Source organism: Vicugna pacos, chromosome 8 (assembly GCF_048564905.1).
Source record: "Vicugna pacos chromosome 8, VicPac4, whole genome shotgun sequence".
NCBI lineage: Eukaryota > Metazoa > Chordata > Mammalia > Artiodactyla > Camelidae > Vicugna > Vicugna pacos.
The window spans coordinates 2806383-2822958 of record NC_132994.1 but is presented as its reverse complement, the minus strand read 5'-3'; the positions used below and the strand labels follow the sequence as shown (position 1 = coordinate 2822958).

Below are 16576 nucleotides of genomic sequence, written 5' to 3'. Positions count from 1 at the left end.
AAGAGAAGGCCCCTACGTGTGATCTTGCTCACTGTCATGTCAAAGCTTACCTCAAGATACAAGTATTCGAATCTTTAAGAAGATGATATTTTAACTAGTTAGGAAAGAAACAAAAATAGCCAGCAGAGTTGCTCTTTTAAACAGACCTTTTATGTTAAAACTTTAAAAAATACCTTTTTACTTGATAAGTATAAGTGATCTGACTTTCCAATATAAGCAAAAGGTACAATTACAGATCTCTTGAACTTGAAATTTTGACACAGCCATGTAAAAGTAAACAACCAGTTGTAAGTCAAATCAGTTGTTCTTAGTAAACCATTAAAGATAAATTACGGGGCTCACTGCCAGATTCTGTGTTGATAGTCATGGCGTTGAGCCATCTGACAGAGAGACATGTACGCAGGCACTGCGCTCTCAGCGTAATTTAGGCTAAATAAACATTTCATGTAATGCACGCATACATTTGAGAATAAGATATTTCCTATAATTAATGCTTTTCTAGAAATCATGGGAACATGCTGTCTAGACGAGTAAGCACAGCAGGTGTCTTACAGAGCATTTTTACACATAGGTTTGGAAGATTCTTTGTATTTTCCACAAATCATTTCCAGCTTAAAACTTGGCATTGGAGATTAGTTTGATAATAATCTTTTGTTTGTCGATTTAAAAATTAGATTCAAAAGAATCATACATTAGGCTTAGAAAGCATTTTGGTCCTGCTTCTCTGTTGTCCAAGTTTTATTAGGGTATAGATTGCAAGTGCTATTGACAACTTTTTTCTCTAGCTATTAGGTCTCTTTTTTTTATGTAATTAAAAAAATTTTTTTTATTGAAGTATAGTCAATTTACAATGTGTTAATTTCTGGTGTACAGCATAGTGATTTACACACACACATATATATATATTCCTTTTCATATTCTTTTTCATTATAGGCTGTTGCAAGGTACTGAATGTGGTTCCCTGCGCTATACAGTAGGACTTTGTCGCTTATAGTTTTCTTTTTTTAAAATAAATCTTTTCTCTCTGAAAAGGAAAAGATCACAGTGCTGCTCCTAAGTAAAAATAAATCATCATTCCTGTCCAGTAAATTTAGAGTTTTTCATTCTTTAACCAAAAGACTGGGTGGATAGAAACCTAGTGGATTTTTCAGTAGCCTCTCCCTTCTACCTCCTCGTCATACCCAAACCATGTCTATTTTAAGAAGTTAGAAGACATGTATAAACAAAAAGAAATCACATCACCACAGATTTAACCACTTAGAAAAATTACCATTAACATTTGATGTTCACCCGTCCAGACTGTTTCCCAGGGAAGTGTATGTATCCACATGGGAACATCTATCCGTGTTATTCTGTAGCCTGCTCTGCTCTTCTGTCCTGTAATAGATTATCTTGAGTATCCTTTCTTGTTGATAAATACACATGTTCTTTTGTATCTTTAATAACATTCCACTGGATGGGTATATCATAACTTACCTTCCTCTGAATATAGAGTCTTCTTAAAATTTATCTCTCTTGAATAATAAAAATGTGTACATATAATCAGTGTACATGGCAACTTATTAGGAGCCATTTTTAAAGCTGGAATTGCTAAGCCAAATGAAGCGGACTTTTGAAAGTTCTTTTGAAAAATGTTAAACTACTGGAAGATAAAGATGACAGAGCTTAGACTTGGTAAGAAGACTTTTAATTCCATTCTCTGCTATTGACTAAATATCTGACCACTCTGAACCTCAGTGTCCTCAGTAAATCTGTTAATTCAGCGAGTATTTTTGTACCATCCACGTGCCAAGCATTACTGTAAGTGCTAGGAATAGAGTGGTGGGGTATTCTGTGTCTTGTAGGATGTTTAGCAGCATCCTGCCAGTCCCAGCCATCGAAAATGTCTTCAGACAGTGCTGATGCCCCCGAGGGCAGAATCGCTCACAGAATAAAGTACAAGCACCCGAACCTTCAGAGTCTGGCCATCACTGGCTCCCACTTTTTGTTTTACTCACTTCCTTCCCAAATCCATGCAGACAGGTTCCAGGGAGCCCGAGTGCATGCTGTCCTCTGAACATGCCACGCTTATTTCTGTCTCAACTTTGATTTGGTTCTGCACCTATCCCACCCCCAAACCCCCCCATGTCTCTTCTTGTCCCCAACCGGGTCTGTGTCTCCTCCTACGTCTTTATCATTGTGATCATGGTATCAGCCTCATTTCTTTCTATAGCCATTTCTCCCATTATTATAAAAACCATGGAAAGTATAGGAAAAATTGTTAAAAACCTTCCATCTTACTATCTAGAGTCTCACCACTGTTAACATTTTAGTTTTTGCATTCAGTTCCTTTTTTCTCTGTAGACTGACTGACTGCATTTTTTTAATATATTTTTCTCCTCTATCCTCCACTTAATATTACATAATGAGTGTTTTCTTATTAATATTAGTATTTCTTACTGCTGTTAACATTTGTATTACCATAAGCTTTAGTGTATGGACTGCATTAATACGTTTTTATATTTTCTAAATTTCTAGCTCACTATATAGCATTTTCATAGATAGGTACAAAAGAAAATTTTATAGGATTTCAAAAGGGTGCTTTATATCTCATGTTTGTTAGGATGACGCTATTGGAAAAAAACAGAAAATAACAAGTGTTGGTGAGGATGTGGAGAAATCGGACCCTTGTGCGCTGTTGGTGGGAATGTAAAACAGCGTGGCCGTTGTGAGAAACAGTCCGCTAGTTAAACATAGAAATTACCATATGATCCACCTGTTCCACTTCTGGGCATATACCCCAAAGAATTGAAAACAAGGACTCAGACAGACACTTGTACATCCATGTTCATAGCAGCATTATTCACAATAGCCAAGAAATAGAAACAGCTTAAATGTCCATCAGTGGATAAATGGATGAACAACATGTGGTGTGTACTCAGTGGAATACTCAGCCTTATGAAGGAAGGGAATTCTGACACAGGCTGCCACATGGATGATCCTTGAGGACGTTATACTAAGTGAAGGAAGGACAAAAGAACAAATACTGTGTGATTCCACTTCTTGGTACCTGCGTGAGGTACCTCAAAATAGATTCATAGAGACAGAAAGTAGAATGGTGGTTGCCAGGGTCTGGGGGGTGGGTGGGGGGAGAGCAGTTCCTGTTTAATGGGAACCGGGGTTCCATTTTGCAGGGTGAAAAGCTGGCCGTGGGGCTGCACAGCAGTGTGAAGGTACCTCCAGCTGCTGAACTGTGCGCAGAAACATGGTTATTACCACAACTGAGAGTTACTAAAGATTTAAAGGTCCTTGGTAAATCTGTGCAACTTTATCTTTGTAACCTAATTTTAGTAGGTTTTATAGTATAGCAATTTTAAGTCGTCATGTTTTTCTCTTGAATTGCGTATTCAGACATTTCACCAATTATGACACTTATTTTGGCTACCTCTTAGATGAATATTCTATTTATCTGAGTTAAAGCCTTTTCTCTTGTAATTGTGGTGTTGCAAAAATTATTTTTAAATATGACATTTCAATTTGCAAAACAGGCATTGATGGATTTTCCGTGTAATGGCGACGTGCAGTACTAGCTGTGGTGCTGGGGGAGGGAAGTCCCTGGCATCTAGAGGACACTGAGAAAAGGTCTGCTTGCCCACCTGTGGGATGCCCGCCCACCAGTTACCCAGCATGAAGGAGGATATTTTATCTTCCCATTTACCATGCCACCCTTACCAGTGAGAACGATAGTAAATTAAAAACAAAATAGGCTTAGGTTATAGAAATATTTGCATCACATACTTTGTTTAAAGGAACACAGCTAACACTCCTAGGTGCTTCTCTCCACCTGCCATCTACACACTGTGTGGCAGGCTGCTCAGAATAATTACGGGTTAATGTTATGTTTTCTTCGTTACATAAAATTTCTAAATACAGAAAATTGATAAATCCGTTTTTTTTTTTTTTACCTTCTCTTTCCCTATTTCCCTTCCTATCCATGCCCCTGCCCCAATAGAAACTGGTGGGGAAGGACTTACACTTGTCCTAAACTTACAGTGCCCTGGATGTATTAATGTATTTACTTGTTTTTTTTTTAATTAAAAAATTTTTTTCTAAATGCACAAAATTCCAAGGAAAGTTTCAAAACCTATTTCCTATTTAACTTGAAGATATTTTCTTTACAGTCTTTGTCCCTTAATTCATCTGGTGGCATTTGACTTAAAAGCAGTAGAATCTGACCAGAAAGTAAAAAGTACGCAGTGATGAGAGGACAAGGTGCTTCTTCACTCACAAGGGAGGCATCTGTGTCCTCTTTTTAAAAAGCATCCACTGTGTCCAGCCAAGGCCCCCTCCCACTGGCCTCGGGAGCTCCAGCTCTCTCTGCTGGTCTCCGTCTTTCAGCGTTCTCGCTTGCCTAGGTTTGTGGCTTCCTGCTACTGCCTGGCCTCATTATTCCTGCTGCATTTCACATCCTTAGCTGTAGATCTGGAGAGATTGAGAGGGCCTCTCTTTTCTGGTAGTAGTGATGAGCAGTCCTGAGGCATTGCTCCACAAGTATGCAGAATAGTGTTCGTGTGTGAATTGTGAAAACACACTTCATCACTTCACTTCCACCTGGTATGAACATCCTTAGAATCTGGTGAGGACCCTGAAAGCAGTGAATATGAATAACCCGCTAGACCCCACCGTGCTGTCTTTGTTTTCTCCTCTGTGCCCCATACTCTCCAGACCTTTCATCATTTGATGCCTTTCCTTTTAGCTTCGTAGGTGACATGGCTTTAATCAGATGTCATTAGAGTTTTCATGTGCGGCCTGTGTTCTGCATCCTGTTGCTTCAGTTCACCTGAGCTCAGCTCCCTGCGTGTACCACCTGAGTATACGTCTCAGTCCCCACCCACACTCAGCCCTCCTCTTGTGACAGTCGACAGTGTGCTGCAGGACTGTAGGTGTTGCTGTTCTAGCTGCTGTGGTACTCTGGGTGATTTCAGTGTAAGGCTGATAAAAGTAGCAGTAAGAGGCATCTGGTCCAAGAGTCTGGTTGCCTTTGAGTGTATTAAACGCTCCTACCATTTTGTATCCAGGTGTTGGGGGTGGGTGCAGAGAGAGATTTAGAGATACATTGAAAGATTTCTGGGAGGAAATTTTTGGATTGAATATGGCAACTGTTAGGATGCCTGCAGTTGTACAAGATGCCCTAAAGGATTGGAAGGAACATAAAAAGGATGAGGACAGAGCTTACCCTTAAGAATACTGAAATTCAGAAAGACCAAGTGGTTGAAAGGGGATGATATGAAAAGTAGCTTCAGTGGAGGCAGCTGGAGAGGTGCAGAGAGCAGAGGTTTAGAGCCATGAGAGCGAACAGTCGGGATTATTAGGAAGAAGACGTCTTCATGGAGGTTGTCACATTTGACATGAGCTTGGAAGGGCTGTTGGGGTGGAGGCAGGGAGGGCGGTGGGCAGACGGAATAGTGTGGAAGAGTGATGAGTTGTCAAGCGTGTTTGGCGATACTGTATACTTCACTGTAACTAGAGTGTAGGACAGTGATGAAGCGTAAGGCAACAAAGATGATTTTGAGGGAGCCTTCATTTCCTGATAAACGCTAGGGCGCTTCTGATTTTGCATAGGGAGGTGTATTGATCTGAGCAGTGGTTGCAGACTGTGAGATGTGTTGAAGGGAGGAGAGGCACTAAGCTATAATTCAAGCAGGAGATAAATTGAGACTTGACGCAGTGTTATCCATAACACATGTTGGTCATCCTCTGCTTCTTGTAGAGGAATGAAAGACCTTTTAGTTTTAATACATTTTAGTTTGCTTTTTAACAGATAGCCTTGTCAAGCTCCAAGGAGCTGTTGTTTCAGATGCCGTCATTTATTCACTCAACAAATATTTATTAAGCAACCACTCTATACACAGCACCAGGGATACAGTGATAAACAAAACCAAGAATCCTGCCTTCATATGAGAATGTGTGTAAAATTATTTCAAATGCAATAAAGTTCTTTACCAATAAAAGATATCATTGTGATATTTAGTTATTGCTACCATCAACTTTATATTAGCCAAAAGCCTCAAATGACATTATATGTCAACTCCATGTTATATCTCCTGAAAGATATTTTAACTGATCACTAGACTTTAAACTTACAGCATTGGTAGAGAGTTTAAGGACTTAGTCATTTGATTTTAATGATGAATATGCATTTACTTATTTTTCGAGTAATTTTAGCAAATGTCTATTTCAGTTATATTGGTGATTGAGGGTCATTGCATTGAATCTAACAAACCCTCCCGGTTCCATCTCTCCCCCAGCCTGTTAGATCTGTGACCCTGCAGCTGGAGAACCACAGGCAGCAGACATCTCTATTTTAAATACGCTAGTACATTAAACATGGGTGGGGAACACTCCGACCTGGTTTACAGTGGAAGCCTATTGCTGTGGCTTTCACATCATATTGTTTTGCCATATGCAGATGTATTTGCAAACAAAACGACAGAGAAGGGCTCTAATTGAGATCTCTCTTAGGACTGGGTATCCAGGAGACCCTGTGGGCTCTGGGGATGGGATGCTGGGATGGAGAATCTGTTTCAGACCTGCTTCCCTCAGTCTTCCTTCTCCCTTACTGGCATTCTAACAGTCTTCCTTTCAGGGGAGGAAAAGGAGCTGGGCTGGGGGACCCAGATCTGTGATATGAAAGACTGGCCTGGAGATGTGGCCTTCCTCTAGCTGGAGTGAAAATATTTACTTGGAACTATAATCACGGTCATCTTTTTATTTCCAGTTTGTGGAAAAACCACACTAATAACATTTTCCAGTTGTAAAATTTTATACCATGTTATTTTTTTAAATAACAGCTTTATTGAGATACAGTTCACATACTAATGTGTACAAGTCAGTGGTTTGTAGTACATTATCAGAGTGGCACAGTCATCGCCACTGTCCATTTTAGGGCACTTTCATCACACCCAAAAGAAACCCCAGAGCTGTTAGCAGTCCTTCCCCATGGCAACCACCAGTCTTTCTGTCTGTGTGAATTTGCCTGTTCTGGACATTTCGTATAAATGGGGACGTATAACGTGGTGTTTGTGGCTGGCTGCTTTCACTAGCACAGTGCTTCTGAGATTCACCCATGTTGTATACCGTATTCTTTTCTTCCAGTATGTTTTTGTTGTCGTTGCAATTACAGAGCAAAGAAATGGTCATTCTCTCATCAACAAGATTATGAGTTCTCAGAGTTTTAAAAAATTTCATATTTTAATAGAAGAACCAGAAGTAGCCATTTATTAGGGAGATATTTAAAATCTGGAATCAGCATTTACAGGACAGATACATGATTCATTCAGAGAATCCTGCCCATTTTAGGTCTGTGTACTGTCAAAACCAGAAACATATGAAATTAAAATTTGAGGTTTTTATGTTGCAATTCATACTGAAACTTTTTAAAGAGCTCTCCCACTTATTTTTTTATTGAAGTCAGTTTACAGTGCATTAATTATTTCTGGTGTACAGCATAATGTTTCAGTCGTACATATACATACATATATTCATTTTCATATTCTTTTTCATTATAAGTTACTACAGGATATCACATGTAGCTCCCTATACAGAAGAAACTTGTTTAGCTATTTTATATATACTAGGTCATATTCATAAATCTCAAACTTCCAATTTATCCTTTCCCACCCCCTTTCCTCTAGTAACTATAAGATTATTTACTGTGTCTGTGAGTCTGTTTCTGTCTTGTAGGTGAGTTCATTAGTGTCTTCTTTTTTTAGATTCCACATATGAGTGATATCATATGGTATTTTTCTTTCTCTTTCTGGCTTACTTCACCTAGAATGACAAGCTCCATGTCCATCCATATTACTGCAAATGGCATTATTTTATTCTTTTTAATGGCTAAGTAGTATCCCATTGTATAAACAGACTACAGCTTCTGTATCCAGTCATCTGTCCATGGACATTTAGCTTGCTTCCATGTCTTGTTTATTGTAAATCGTGCTGCTATGAACCTTGGAGTGCGTGCATCTTTTTGAGTTAGAATATATGCCCAGGAGTAGGATTGCTGAATCATATGGTAAATCTGTTTTTAGTTTTTTGAGGAATCTCCATATTGTTTTCATATTTAAAATTTTAATGTAATTTCTCACTCTCCCTTTATTCTTCTGTGAAGTAAGTGTAAAATGACTTGAAAACAAAAAAAAATTGGAAGAGTTGCTTTGATCCAGATGGTAAGTGGTGAGAACTGTTTATCCTGATAAACTGAGGGTTAAATTGGCTGCTAACCATGAGTGTTCACGATACAGTCTTTATTGGAACAGCATATGTTGAGGCCGCATCAGAACAATATTAACATTTCGAAGATTTTGAGATAGGGCGCACATATATCGTTACTTAGTAAGGAAGGAGCGTTCTGCGGAGTTGGCAGTACGGGCCTCTACGTAAGGTCGTTTTGGAGAGGCTGTGTCAGCCCCTGGGTTCAGGCAGCGGGTGGACTCAATCCGTTGCTCTCTGTTCCCCGCCCATAGGGCCCTGTACGACAGTGGCTTCAGTTCCACTGCCTGCTATGCCTTTTTGCTTGATTTCTGCTCCAGAAAGATGTTTACCTCAATTCTGAGCTGGCTAGTCTTTAGGTTTTTGAATTTAATATTTTGTCATGTGTTTGATGCTGAAAGAATGTGATTACAGGTGAGATTCTGGGGTCGTGTTGGCTGCAGAATGTGATGAAGTGAGTGAAAACGTAGAAGACTTATTTAAAAAGCTTCTGCTTTTGATGAAGTAAACTTGAGCTAAGATACACACCAAATAGTAATTTACCAAAAATAAGCAATATCTCTTGGATTTATCAATAGGGATATTGTTTATAGATTTTCATATCATGTTCCTATACAGTAAAATGTGAGGGAACAGTCATAACTGATGTTAAGAGGTTTGTAAAGAGGAGAAAAGAAGGACACAGTTTGATTTGATGGGGATGTGAATGATATGTCTTGGTACAGAGACCAGAAAAGAATTGTGAAAACCTTGTATTTTTTTTGTATATATGTATTTTTATTGAAGCATACTCAGTCTACAATGTTGTGTCAGTTTCTGGTATACAGCACAATACTTCAGTCATACTCGTTTTCATATTCCATAAGTTACTACAAGATACTGAATATAGTTCCCTATGCTATATAGTATAATATTACCTATTTTATATATAGTAGTTAGTATTTTTAAAGATAATTTTGAACCAGTGAGAGAATTTCCATCTATGACAATCTTGCAGCTTTTTTGTAATTTTTTTCCCACTTAATTATACAGAATGAGTTAGTTTACTTTCTTATAAATAGGCATTATTTAGAAGCCTACTTTTCACCACTATGGAAGAATCCTTAAATTGCATTTGTATCTCCAGATTCCTCTTATTAAGTAGGCTAACCTGTCACACACAGGTGAGCTAATCAATGCAGCCAGTAACTGGTTAGGGGAGTGATTAATCGCTGCTGGGTTTAGTCCTCGTGGAGTCTCCAGTTTCATATCTATCCTCGTCCTCAGTAAAACCAGTATTATACAGCGTCACTCTCTTGGTAGGACTTGAAATTGCTGTCAGAATTTTTTCTCCCCTTTTTTTTTGAAGATGTCCATTTCTTAAAGAGAAAATTAAGAATCTGAAAAAGCTTTCATAGTTATATGGAGTGTGTATCTATCTGAAAGTGATATTTTGTACCTTCATAGAGATTTTATTTTAGAAGTTAGTTTTTTAAAATTTCTTGACCTTTTTATTGAAGTATAACATAGAGATCTTAAGTTCATAGCTCAGTGAGCTTTTACAAATGCATACGCTGTGATCCACTGTGTGACCAGTGCACTGATCTCTATGTAACACATTACTAACATCTCTGCACTCTCTTGTCTGCTTACCCAACATCTCCCATAGGTCATCAGTGCTCAGATTGCTATCGATATGGATAAGTTTTGCTTGCTTTTAAATTTCATGTAAGTGAAATCATATGGAACATACTTTTTTATGTCTGGTTTTGTCACCAAACCAAAGGTTCTTCTTGCCCTCACCTGGTAAAGCCAGTCTGCTGACACTGGGTGGTGGTGGAGGAAGGTGCAGTGTTCACTGCACGTACCACGTGGGGAGTCCAGGCGGCTAGTGCTCAAACACCCCAAATTCCCTGATGGGTCTCAGGGAAGCATTTTTAAAGGCAAAGTTGGGGGGGGTCGCAGTGTCTATGATCAGCTTGTGCACAGGTCTCTGATTGGCTGATGATGAAGTAAAGGGTAGTGTCACAGGGGTTAATAACATTATCTGTCCTCAGGCTCCGGTGGGTCTGGGGCTACATGGTCATCGGGTAGTTAACTTCCATTTGGTGGGGGTCTTAGCATCTGTAATACAGCTCAGGAATGTGCCTCAGATACTGTCATCTGTGCACGTGAGGGAGCAACTAAACATCCTGTGACTGCCACGTGGCTGATTTACTCTGAACTGTTACCAGTATTCCTGGCTGAACTACTGCTTTTGTCATTACATGTTCACGTCCTTTCAAACATTAATTCTTGAGCCTGGCTTTTGTCAGTTGGGAAGGCCTGGGAGACTACGGCTTTTCAACAAACAGGAGGCCAGCAGGGGACACCGGGGCTAGCGTCTGTCCTGGTAAGGCCCCACAGGGTCCTGCTTTGTTACGGTTTCTTTTGCTTGTCATTTGTCTGTGAGAGTCATCCATGTTACTGTGTGTTCTTTCTTACTGCTAAATATTGTTCTGTTGTCGGTGTGCCATCCTTAGTTTTTCTATTCTACTGATGGCTGACAGGATCAATTTGGGGGTTAGGATTGTGATGAATAAAGCTGCTGTGAGCATCCTTGTACATGCCTTTTGGTTTACATACACGTAGCTTATCGGCTGTGTACCTGAGAGTGGAAATACTGGGTCACAGGGTATGTATATGTCCAGCTTTAGTCTTTTGGCCACAGAATTTTCCAAAGTGATTGTACCAATTTATATTCTCTCCAGTGTCGTATGGTAGTTACAGTTGCTTTTCATTTTTCACCAAAATTGAGTATTGTCATTTCAGAAAGGAATCTGGTGAGTATAGAAATGAGTATTTTTATTGGTTGGTGCTAATTAAGTATATAGAATGTCCTGGCAGTTGAGATTAAAAGATAAATAACTTAACTAGCTGAAACAAATTTGCTCTCTTCTTACTGTTTTACCTAGTTTAAAAAATAATTGAGTAGCTAAATTAAGAATTAATTCTTACAGAAAGCAAGAACAAGGTGATAGTAACCTTATTTTGTTGTTAAATAACTGTATGCTCAGATGCCCTCAAAGCCTGAAAGAAAAGGAACCAGCCGAAGGTGTAACTGCTTTTTAATACTTACTTATTATTAAGTAACAGGGGTGATAAAGAGTGTGTAAATTGTGGCAGAAAACCATATTTTAGGTTCTATTACAGGTTTACAGTAAATTGGAAACATTTTTTTTCTTCATGGAATTTCTAAAATATTTTTTACAGTCATTTGAAGTTTTATTGCAAGTGAGGCAATAAAAGGGGAAGAAAGCAAACTACTTTGTGTGCAGAGCTTTCATTTCCTATTTAATGAGAAAAGGGGAGACTTTGGTCAGTAAGCATGTAAGTGTTACAGTCCCTCACAGTAAATTAAAAATTTCCTTCAACAGACAATAAGAGAACTATTTCCTCAATACATGCTTTGGTGGAAAGTAGTTTTATGAAGTTGAAGCCTGTGCTTAAGAATGTTGGAGCCAAGGTAGAAGGGTCGACAGTTAGATGTGATGGGTCCTTGAAGGTAAACAAGTCAGTGCTTACTGAGTGCTTAACCCTGCTCTGCCGGGCCCTGTTCTGGGCCCTCTGTGTGTGTCACTCTGTAGTCCTCACAGTGACTCCAGGAGTTTGACACTGCTGTTAGCCTTGTTTACTGATGAGGACCCGAGAGACACAGGTTTGGTAGTTTATCCGTGTCACGTGGCTATTGAGTAGCCAAGCCGAGATTTGAATCTGAATGTCCTGCCTTCAGAGATGTGGTCTTAACTGTAGCCTCTCAGTGTGTGTTACTGTTACAGCCAAAAGCAGAGAAAGAAAGAAGGGAGAAAGGGCAAGGGAGTAGCTAAGTTTCCACTAAGGGCCATGTGTTGGGCAGCACGTTCTCTGTGCTGAATCTCGCAGAAACCCTGGATCGTTTCCATGTAGTCATCGGACAGAGGAGAAACATAAGATTAGAGGTGAAACTTACCCGGGGTCACACAGTGGTAGAGCAGGTCTGTCTGAAAAGGAGGTCACTGGAGGGAGGTCATTGTCTTCCCGTGAATGTCTGCCCTGGATTAATTTGAACAACTGCTGATACCCATTGGGCAGTAGCAACCTGTTTAGGTCTTTAGCACAAATTTTCTAATACGAGCGATCCTGGAGTGATTGAACATACCATCTCTGCTAAATAATAGCAACGTGGTATACGGAAAAGAATAGGGACTTTGAAGTCGGAAAGACCTCTGTGTTTATGATTAAAATTTAAATTTTTTTTTGATTATAACAACAAACATTTAGTTTGAACAGTTCTGTGGGCTGTGAAGTCTGAGGTCATGGCACTGACAGATTCAGTGTCTGATGAGAGCCCACTTCCACATAGCTGGCTGTCTTTTCACCGTAACATCACATGGCAGAAAAGGGCAAGGGAATTTTCCTGGATCTCTTTTATAAGGGCATTAACTCCATTTTCGAGGGCTCCACCTCCCAAAGGTCCCAGCCCCTAATAACATCACCCTGGGCATTAGGTTTTTAACATACGAACTCAGGTGGGGACACAGTCAGGCCTCAGCATGAGCATATAGGAGAGGGTTTATTTCTGGGTTCTCTATTCTGTTGTCTGTATGTCTGTCTTTATGCCACTACCACACTGTTTTGATTATTATACCTTTAAAACTTAATTTAAAAATGATAATTAAAAGTCATAGTTGATAAGCATTTTTGGATGGGCCACTCGTCTGCCCAGTCCTGAAGATGCACCCACGTTATTCATCAGATGTGTAACGAGTGCCTGCTCTGTGGCAGATGCTGGGATGGGCCATGGGGCACAGCAGTGAACAGATCAGACAGAAACTCCACCCTCTAGAGCGTACAGTCTCTCAGGTGTGTTTAGCTGTGACTTGCTCTTGGGCAGCCGTGATCTCCTTGATACCATCTCCTTGTTCTCCTGGCAACCTGGTGGGTGGGTGGGGGGTCTGCCTGATAAAGGTCATTTCTAAGGGCCTCCAGGATCTGCGCTAGCTTTCTCCAGGACCATCAACCCTTCTGTATTTTTTTTATTTTTTATTTTTTATTTTTTATTTTTTTTGTTTTTTGTTTTTTTACATTTTTTATTGATTCATAATCATTTTACAGTGTTGTGTCAAATTCCAGTGTTCAGCACAATTTTTCAGTCATTCATGGACATATACACACTCATTGTCACATTTTTTTCTCTGTGATTTATCATAACATTTTGCGTATATTTCCCTGTGCTATACAGTGTAATCTTGTTTATCTATTCTACAATTTTGAAATCCCAGTCTATCCCTTCCCACCCTCTAACCCCCCCCGTAACCACAAGTCTGTATTCTCTGTCCATGAGTCTATTTCTGTCCTGTATTTATGCTTTGTTTTTGTTTTTTAGATTCCACATATGAGCGATCTCATATGGTATTTTTCTTTCTCTTTCTGGCTTACTTCACTTAGAATGACATTCTCTAGGAGCATCCATGTTGCTGCAAATGGCATTATGTTGTCGGTTTTTATGGCTGAGTAGTATTCCATTGTATAAATATACCACCTCTTCTTTATCCAGTCACCTGTTGATGGACATTTAGGTTGTTTCCATGTTTTGGCTATTGTAAATAGTGCTGCTATGAACATTGGGGTGCAGGTGTCATCCTGAAGTAGACTTCCTTCTGGGTACAAGCCCAGGAGTGGGATTCCTGGGTCATATGGTAAGTCTATTCCTAGTCTTTTGAGGAATCTCCACACTGTTTTCCATAGTGGCTGCACCAAACTGCATTCCCACCAGCAGTGTAGGAGGGTTCCCCTTTCTCCACAGCCTCTCCAGCATTTGTCATTTTTGGATTTTTGAGTGACGGCCATTCTGACTGGTGTGAGGTGATAACTCATTGTAGTTTTGATTTGCATTTCTCTGATAATTAGTGATATTGAGCATTTTTTCATGTGCTTTTTGATCATTTGTATGTCTTCCTTGGAGAGTTGCTTGTTTAGGTCTTCTGCCCATTTTTGGATTGGGTTGTTTATTTTTCTCTTATTGAGTCGTATGAGCTGCTTATATATTTTGGAGATCAGGCCTTTGTCTGTTTCACTTGCAAAAATTTTCTCCCATTCCGTAGGTTTTCTTCTTGTTTTATTTCTGGTTTCCTTTGCTCTGTAGAAGCTTGTAAGTTTCATTAGGTCCCATTTGTTTATTCTTGCTTTTATTTCTTCTAGGAGAAAATTTTTGAAATATATGTCAGATAATGTTTTGCCTATGTTTTCCTCTAGGAGGTTTATTGTATCTTGTCTTATGTTTAAGTCTTTAATCCATTTTGAGTTGATTTTTGTATATGGTGTAAGGGTGTGTTCTAGCTTCATTGTTTTACATGCTGCTGTCCAGTTTTCCCAACACCATTTGCTGAAGAGACTGTCTTTATTCCATTGTATATTCTCGCCTCCTTTGTCGAAGATGAGTTGACCAAAAGTTTGTGGGTTCATTTCTGGGCTCTCTATTCTGTTCCATTGGTCTATATGTCTGTTTTGGTACCAATACCATGCTGTCTTGATGACTGTAGCTCTATAGTATTGTCTGAAGTCTGGGAGAGTTATTCCTCCAGCCTCTTTCTTTCTCTTCAGTAATGCTTTAGCAATTCTAGGTCTTTGATGGTTCCATATAAATTTTATTATGATTTGTTCTAGTTCTGTGAAATATGTCCTGGGTAATTGGATAGGGATTGCATTAAATCTGTAGATTGCCTTGGGCAGTGTGACCATTTTAACAATATTGATTCTTCCAATCCAAGAGCATGGAATATCTTTCCATTTTTTAAAGTCTTCTTTAATTTCCTTCATCAGTGGTTTATAGTTTTCTGTGTATAATTCTTTCGCCTCCTTGGTTAGATTTATTCCCAGATATTTTATTACTTTGGGTGCTATTTTAAAGGGGATTGTTTCTTTACTTTCTTTTTTGTTGATTTATCGTTAGTGTAAAGAAAGGCAACTGATTTTTGAACATTAATTTTGTAACCTGCTACCTTGCTGAATTCTTCAATCAGCTCTAGTAGCTTTTTTGTGGACCTTTTAGGGTTTTCTATATATAGTAACATGTCATCAGCATATAATGACACTTTTACCTCTTCTTTCCCAATCTGGATCCCTTTTATTTCTTTCTCTTGCCTGATTGCTGTGGCTAGGACTTCCAGGACTATATTGAATAGGAGTGGTGATAGTGGGCATCCGTGTCTTGTCCCAGATTTTAGTGGGAAGCTTTTGAGTTTTTCACCGTTGAGAACTATGCTGGCTATAGGTTTGTCATATATAGCTTTTATTATGTTGAGATATGTTCCCTCTATACCCACTTCGGTGAGAGTTTTTATCATAAATGGGTGTTGAATTTTATCAAATGCTTTTTCTGCATCGATTGAGATGATCATGTGGTTTTTGTCCTTTCTCTTGTTGATGTGATGTATTCCATTGATTGATTTGCGTATGTTGAACCAGCCTTGTGTCCCTGGGATGAACCCCACTTGGTCATGATGTATAATCTTTTTTATGTGTTGTTGGATTCTGTTTGCTAAAATTTTGGTGAGGATTTTGGCGTCTATGTTCATCAGTGATATTGGCCTATAATTCTCTTTTTTTGTAGTGTCTTTGCCTGGTTTTGGTATCAGGGTGATGGTGACTTCATAGAATGAGTTTGGGAGTATTCCCTCCTTTTCAATTGTCTGGAAGAGTTTGAGAAGGACTGGTATGAGTTCTTCTTTGTATGTTTGGTAGAATTCCCCGGTGAAGCCGTCCGGTCCTGGAATTTCATTTGTAGGGAGGTTTTTAATTGCTATTTCTATTTCCTTTCTAGTGATCGGATTGTTCAAGTGTTCAGTTTCTTCTTGATTCAGTTTTGGTGGACAGTATGTTTCCAGAAACTTGTCCATCTCCTCTAGGTTATCCAGTTTGGTTCCATATAGTTTTTCATAATATTCTCGTATGATATTCTGTATTTCTATTTTGTTTTTTGTAATTTCTCCATTTTCCTTTCTTATTTTGCTAATTTGTGCTCTCTCTTTTTTCTTCTTTGTGAGTTTGGCCAGAGGTTTGTCGATTTTATTTACTTTTTCAAAAAACCAGCTTTTGGTTTGGTTGATTTTTTCTGTGGTCTTGTTAATCTCTATTGTATTTAATTCCTCTCTGATCTTTATTATTTCCTTCCTTCTGCTGCTTTTTGGGGCTTTTTGTTCTTTTTCTAATTGATTCAGGTGGTGGGTTAACTTGTTTATTTGAGATTGTTCTTTTTTGAGGAAGGCCTGTATCGCTATAAACTTCCCTCTTAGCTGCCTTTGCTGTGTCCCATAGGTTTTGAGTGGTT

The 16576-nt window shown here is 39.0% G+C and overlaps 1 protein-coding gene across 8 annotated transcripts in view; it reads left to right on the top strand.

Annotated features, from left to right (window-relative positions):
- Positions 1-16576, top strand: part of SMAP1 (small ArfGAP 1) — a 134293-nt gene that overhangs the window by 88686 nt on the left and 29031 nt on the right. The window lies entirely within an intron of this gene.